Source organism: Bos indicus x Bos taurus, chromosome 13, assembly GCF_003369695.1.
Source record: "Bos indicus x Bos taurus breed Angus x Brahman F1 hybrid chromosome 13, Bos_hybrid_MaternalHap_v2.0, whole genome shotgun sequence".
In the NCBI taxonomy this organism is placed as follows: Eukaryota; Metazoa; Chordata; class Mammalia; order Artiodactyla; family Bovidae; genus Bos; species Bos indicus x Bos taurus.
The window spans coordinates 60,193,993-60,201,297 of record NC_040088.1 but is presented as its reverse complement, the minus strand read 5'-3'; the positions used below and the strand labels follow the sequence as shown (position 1 = coordinate 60,201,297).

The window sequence follows — 7,305 nt, the reverse complement described above, 5'->3', positions numbered from 1 at the left end:
ATCTCTCTTGGCTCAGTCGGTAAATGAATCTACCTGTAATGCAGGAGACTGGGTTAGATCCCTGGGTCAGGAAGATACCCTAAAGAAGGGAATGGCAGCCCACTCCAGTATTCTTGCCTGGAGAATAGAGGAGTGGGCAGAGGAGCCTAGTGGGCTACAGTCCATGGGGTCACAAAGAGTCAGACATGACTGAGCGACTAACACTTTACATTTTACTTACACTTTGTGAAGAATCTTTCTCACTTATGACATCCTTCAGACTAAGCATTCATACAAATTGAAATTAAAATCTACCCTTTAATTTATCACATAATGTTCAGCCACATTTCTAAACTTACACATAATTTTTAACAGTATCTCTCTCAATAAAGATAGACAGTGATAATATTCTTCATTTTTTTGGAGAAAATCTTGATTTAATCAGTGCTTTGGTTTTAAGGCTAATTTTTAAAAGTATTTTATCCATTGCTTACTTTTATTTCAAAGTATTTAACTTTTCCTCATTGTTAAAACACTTCCTTTATTTGAATGATGATATTGTATGTTTATTTATTTTTTGATTGGAAAATCCCATGACTTCCCATCACACTAAGAATAAATTCTCATTTTTTAAAAGTCCTCCGTAATCTGGCCTCTGTCTAACTGCAGCCTCACCTTATACCATCCTCTCTCTCATCACACTGATCTTCCTTCAGAGCATACCAGGCTCATCCTGTTTTAGGACCTTCACCCTCCCTTTGCTCCAGAACTCTTCTAGATCTTTGTATGGCTGCTACTGCCTCGGGTAGGCTTATCTTGATCCTAACCTAAAAGGGCGCCCTGCTGCTCTCTTTTACATCACCCTCCCCCCATTCAACCCTCTGCCTAGCGTTTACCAATCTCAGTTATCTCCGTTTATTTTTTTAAAGATCTTTTTTTTGTGGACCATTTTTTAAAGTCTTTATTGAATTTATGACAGTATTGCTTACGTTTGATGTTTTGGCTTTTTGGCCCCAGGGCATGTGAGATCTTACTTCCCCAATCAAGGATCAAACCTGCACCCCATGCATTGGAAGGTGAAGTCTTAACCACTGGACCTCCAGGGAAGTCCCTTAGTTATTTATCTTCCTTGTTCATTCATTATTTGTTTCTTTTGTGTGACTTCAGTCACTAGAATGAAAGCTTTATGAGAGCCTGATTTTGTCTGTCTAGCTCATTTCTCCAAATAGTGCCTAGCCCATATTAAGTTTTCAATAAATATGGTTGAATTGAAAAAGAAAACTCCTTTCCTTCTCCGAGGGTAATAACCTACTGTATTATGGATCAGATTCCTAAAACAAAACAATCAAACTGGAGAAATGCCTAAGTTCAAACCATAGGAGAATAGCCAGCTCTTGAGGCAAGCTACGACATGCATCACAAGCTTTATGTTTCACCTTGTAGAACCTAGCAGTTCATGCGGGAGGATGGGATGAACTGACCTACACTGGTTGCAACTATTTGGTTGGGTCATAAGTCTAAAGCAAGACTGACTCACCAGGGACACTGTAGGCATGCTTAGTCATTTTGATCAGTATATAATAAACGAGTAATGACTTTTATTTATTTATTTATTTGATGTTTGATCTTATTTATTTGTTAGTCTTAGAACAATCTCATTTTTGACTGGACTCAGACTTAGAAGTAGAAGCTCTCAGAGAGGACAGCCTCCGTCTCTTGGCAATTTGTTCCTGCCGTTTTTCTTTGGCCTCCTTCATTCTCTTGGCCAAAAGTTTAGCATATTCTGCAGCCTCGTCTTTATTTTTCTTAGTACGCTGTTTCTTCAGAGCAATACGCCGGCGTTCGTGCTGCAGAACTCACGAGACGCTGAATCTTGGGTGCTTTAGTCCTAGGTTTCTTACCGTCTTTGTTTAGGGGCTTCCGCACAACATATTGGTGGACATCATCTTCTTTAGAGAGATTGAAAAGTTTGCGGATTCTGCTAGCTCTTTGGGGACCCAGGTGACGAGGCACTGTAGTATCAGTGAGTCCAGGAATATCCTTCTCCCCTTTTTTCACGATGACCAAATTGAGAACACTCAGATTGGCATCTACAATGCAACCCCGTACAGATTTGCGCTTTCTCTCTCCAGTCCTCCTTGATCTGTAACAGAAATGCCCCTTACTCAGTAGCAGGCGAACTCGGCCATGGGTCAAGACACCCTGCTTCATGGGGAAACCCTGCTTATGGTTCCCGCCACTGATTCGGACCACATAACCCTTCCATTCTTCACCCAGAGCGTCAGCAGCAACTTCTGTGGCCATACGCTTCTCATAGAAGGTACGAAGTTTTCGTTCATAGTCCACTTCAATGAGCTTCCGGCAGCCAGTGGCCGGGAAGCTCATTCTGAAGCAGCCGATAGCCTCCGAGGCGCCACGAAAAAGAGGAGTAATGACTTTTAAAAACAAATTAGACTCTAACGTGGCACCAAAATGAAGACTAGGTCCAAAAGTTCTTCAGTGTTACAAAAATTCTCACTGACATCTTGAATAAATACAGCTGACAGGTACAATTTATATTTATGTTCACCTAAGTAGTGATACGGAGAAGGCAATGGCACCCCACTCCAGTACTCTTGCCTGGAAATTCCCATGGACGGGGGAGCCTGGTGGGCTGCCGTCTATGGGGTCGCACAGAGTCGGACACGACTGAGCGCCTTCACTTTCACTTTTCACTTTCATGCATTGGAGAAGGAAATGGCAATCCACTCCAGTGTTCTTGCCTAGAGAATCCCAGGGACAGGGGAGCCTGGTGGGCTGCCATCTATGGGGTCGCACAGAGTCAGACACGACTGAGGCGACTTAGCAGCAGCAGCAAGTAGTGACAGGACAGTTCAGTTCAGTCACTCAGTCATGTCTGACTCTTTGCAACTCCATGGACTGCAGCACTCCAGGCTTCCCTGTCCACTACCAACTCCTGGAGCTTGCTCAAACTCATGTCCATCGAGTCAGTGATGCCATTCAACCATCTCATCCTCTGTTGTCCCCTTCTCCTCTTGCCTCAATTTTTCCCAGCATCATGTTCTTTTCCAATGAGTCGGCTCTTCACATCAGTTGGACAAAGTATTGGAGCTTCAGCTTCAGCATCAGTCCTTTTGATGCATATTCAGAACTGATTTCCTTTAGGATGGACTGGTTGGATCTCTTTGCAGTCCAAGGGACTCTCACGAGTCTTCTCCAACACCACAGTTCAAAAGCATCAGTTCTTCGGTGCTCAGCTTTCTTTATGGTCAAACTCTCATATCCATACATGACTACTGGAAAAACTATAGCTTTGAATAGACAGATCTTTGTTGGCAAAACAATGTCTCTGCTTTTTAATATGCTGTCTAGGTTGGTCATAGCTTTTCTTCCAAGGAGCAAGTGTCTTTTAATTTCATGGTTGCAGTCACCATCTGCAGTGATTTTGGAGCCCAAGAAAACAGTCTGTTACTGTTTCCATTGTTTCCCCATCTATTTCCCATGAAGTGATGGGACTGGATGCCATGATCTTCATTTTCTGAATGTTGAGTTTTAAGCCAACTTTTTCTCTCTTCTCTTTCACTTTCATCAAGAGGCTCTTTAGTTCCTCTTCACTTTCTGCCATAAGGGTGGTGTCATCTGCATATCTGACATTATTGATGTTTCTCCAGGCAATCTTGATTCTAGCTTGTGCTTCTTCCAGCCCAGGATTTCACATTGATGTACTCTGCATATAAGTTAAATAAGCAGATGACACTATACAACCTTGATGCACTCCTTTCCCAATTTGGAACCAGTCCATTGTTCATGCCACTGATAATTCTAATTTTCCTCCAGATTTGTCCTGTAAGTTCTAAGTCTTACATGCAGAGCAATAGTATTTCCAAGAAGGCTTAGATATGCAAATATGATCATTTTATACACTCACTATAAAAGATTTTGAAGCCCAACCTATTCTTTATTTAGTATAGAGTTGCATTTTATGGAAACATCACTGTTTTCATTTATATTCAAAAGCAATGGGTGTTGATATTTCAGTTAACGTTACTGTTTATTAGGTTTTTCATCACGTATCTTGTCCACATAATATCACAGCTGTGGTTAAAGTTTGTTTTATAATGATGTCTCAAGCTGTATTTTTTTTAACATAAAACACTTTTTTTTTAACAAAACATTTTCTTTTAAGCACATGGGAATATTCTCATTTAACATAGAATAATGCTTATTCACAATTTTTTAAAAAAAATTTAAAGCCTTCATGGTAGGGTCATCATATTTAGTAAACAAAAATGTAAGACACCTAATTAAATTTTAATGTCAGATAAACAACTAATATTACATGGGACATACTTATACTAACAAAAATTATTTCCTTTTTATCTCACACTCAAATTTAACTGGGTATGTTATCTGGTAACCCTAGTCTACCTTTGTTTTTCCCACTTTTGATAGAGATATTGGTTGATATATACGTAGTCTTCCAGGATATAGTGATGTCTTCATTACTTTTTTGTTTGCTATTTTTAAAAGTTGTCAGCTTTTTTAAAATCAAAGTGTGGAGGGGAGAACTCCATGAAATAAAATGGAAACCAAGCAATAAAGGATTTCATTATGTCAAATAATTAAAAGGCAAATATTGACTAAGCATTTACCATGTATAAGGCATTGTATTACAACATGACGCAAGCACAAGAAAAGGGAAAAAGAGAAAAGACAAATTCTCAGCCTCTAGAGAATTTATAAATTTTGTGGGGAAGATAACACAGATATACATAAAAAGATAATAAACAGTACAAGGTAATAGATGGTAAGAGCCAAAGGAGCAATAAAGACAAGAGGATTCAGGAGATTGATCCTATCTGTGGCTTTAGAGAAAGAGAGAAGGCAAAAGGGGAGTGTTTTACTAAGTGCTTTATGTTCATCATCCTTTTTAAGCCTCCTGCTATGGTCTGAATGTCTGTGTGGCTCTCCACAAATTCACATGCTGGAATAATAATGCTCAATGTGATAGTGTAGGGGTCCCCAACCACTGGGCCACAGACTGGTACCTAGGTCCATAGCCTGTTAGGAACTGAGCCACACAGCAGAAGGTGAGTGGTAGGCAAGCAAGCAAAGCTTCATCTGTGTTTACAGCCACTCCCCACCATTCACATTACAGCCTGAGCTCAGACTCCCATCACATTCTGCATTATGGTAATATAATTATTTCATTATACATGACAATGTTGTAACAATAAAGTGCACAATAAATATAATTTGCTTGCATTATCCTGAAACCATTCCTCCCACCCTGGTCCATGGAAAAACGGTCTTTGACAAACCAGTCCCTAGTGCCAAAAAGGTTGGGGACCAATGAGACAGTGTTAGAAGGGGGGACCTTTGGGAGGGTGGAGTTCTTATGAATGGGTTAGTGCTCTTATAAAAGAGTTCTTTAGTCCCTTCTACCACGTGAAGACAGAGAAAGACACAGCTATGAACCAGAAGGAGTGTTCTCACCAAAATGTGACCATGCTGGCACCTTAATCTTGGACTTCCCAGCCTCCAGAACTATGAGCAATACATTCTTGTTGTTTATAAGCTGCTCAGTCTGCAATATTTAGTTACACCAGCCCAAATGGGTTAAGATACCTCCAAAACAACCCTCTGAGATTATTATTATTATCAACATCAGTTTCCAAGGAGGGTCTACATTACATGCCTATGGTCACACAGTTAGTGAGCAGCATATCTGCTTCCACCTTAAGTTTTCCTGAACCCAAAGCTTCAGTGCTGCCTCTGAGATGATAGGTGAGAAGGCTAGAGCCTCTACTGCTATATGGAGCTCCTAGAGGTTTGAGTGGGAAAGAGAGATGAGAGGATTATTTTAGAAAATAATTTCTTCACACATTGCCCTAGACATTGTGGATACAAATACTCATTCAATCACACTGGATTTTAATGATACTAAAGAAAGTGTCACATATTAGAAACATTGTGAAATCAAAACAAACTGAAATGAATTGGTGACTGTTTGCATGTAGAGGATTTAAGAGAGCAAGAGAGAAGAGGAAGACTCAAAAATAAGTGAAAACCTGAGAATCCACAAAAAACAAAACAATGAAAATCTGTTAGAACAAATAGATGAAGTCAGGAGAGTCATGGGATTTTAAATCATCACACAAAATCAGTTGTGTTTCTATACACTGAACAATCTGAAAGGGAAATTTAAAACACAACTGCACTTTTAATAGCATCAAAAAGGATAAAATATTTACTATTAAACTTAACCATGCAGGTGAAAGAAAGACTTGTACACTGAAAACAACAAAACATTGCTGAAAGAAATTAAAGAATACACTAATAAATGAAAAGACATCCTGTCTTCATGAATTGAAAGGCAATATTGTTAAGATATCAATACTACCTAAACTCTAGGATTGATCTGCAGATTCAGTGCAATCCCTATCAAAATCCCAATAACTTCCCTGATAGCTCAGTTGGTAAAGAATCCACCTGCAATGCAAGAGACCCCAGTTTGATTCCTGGGTCAAGAAGATCCACTGGGGAAGGGATAGGCTACCCACTCCAGTGCTCTTGGGCTTCCCTGGTGGCTCAGCTGGTAAAGAATTCATCTGGAATGTGGGAGACATGGGTTTGATCCCTGGGTTAGGAAGATCCTCTGAAGAAGGGAACAGCTACCCACTCCAGTATACATTAGAACCTTGCTGTTTATAGACAGAAAAAAATCTGTTCTAAAATTTATATGGAATTTCAAGGGACTCTGAATAGCCAAAACAATCTTGAAAAAGAACAAAGCTGGAGGTGTCATATTTCCTGATTTCAAACTTACTACAAAGTTACAGTAATTTCAACAGTGTGGTACTGGCATAAAGACAGACATACAGGTTAACAGAATAGAAGAGACCACAAATGATCCTTTACATATATGGTCAAATGATTTTTGACAGTAATGTCAATAGAAAACGACAGTCTTTTCAACAAACAGGACTACAAAAATTGGATATCCAGGTGCAAAAGAAAGAAGTTGGAAAATTCAGGAGACAAGATGGCAGGGTAGAAGAACCCTAAGCTCACTTCCTCTCATGACTACAGCCAAATCACAACAGTTGAACAACCACCAATTTAAAAAAAGGAAGTTTGACCCTTATCTTACAACACATAAAATATTATTTCAAAATGGATTAAAGACCTAAAAGTATTACCTGAAACCATAAAACTTCTAGAAGAAAACTTGGGGGAAAATCTTCATGATATTGGATTTGACAGTGATTTTTTAGCTATAACACCAAAAATACAGCCAAAAAAGGGAAAATAGTTAAATTAGAC

General features: G+C 39.3%; 1 pseudogene; it reads right to left on the bottom strand.

Moving 5' to 3' along the window:
• Positions 1 to 1,632: 1,632 nt before the first annotated feature.
• On the bottom strand, positions 1,633 to 2,364 carry LOC113902833 (annotated as a pseudogene).
• Between the last annotated feature and the right edge of the window lie 4,941 nt (positions 2,365 to 7,305).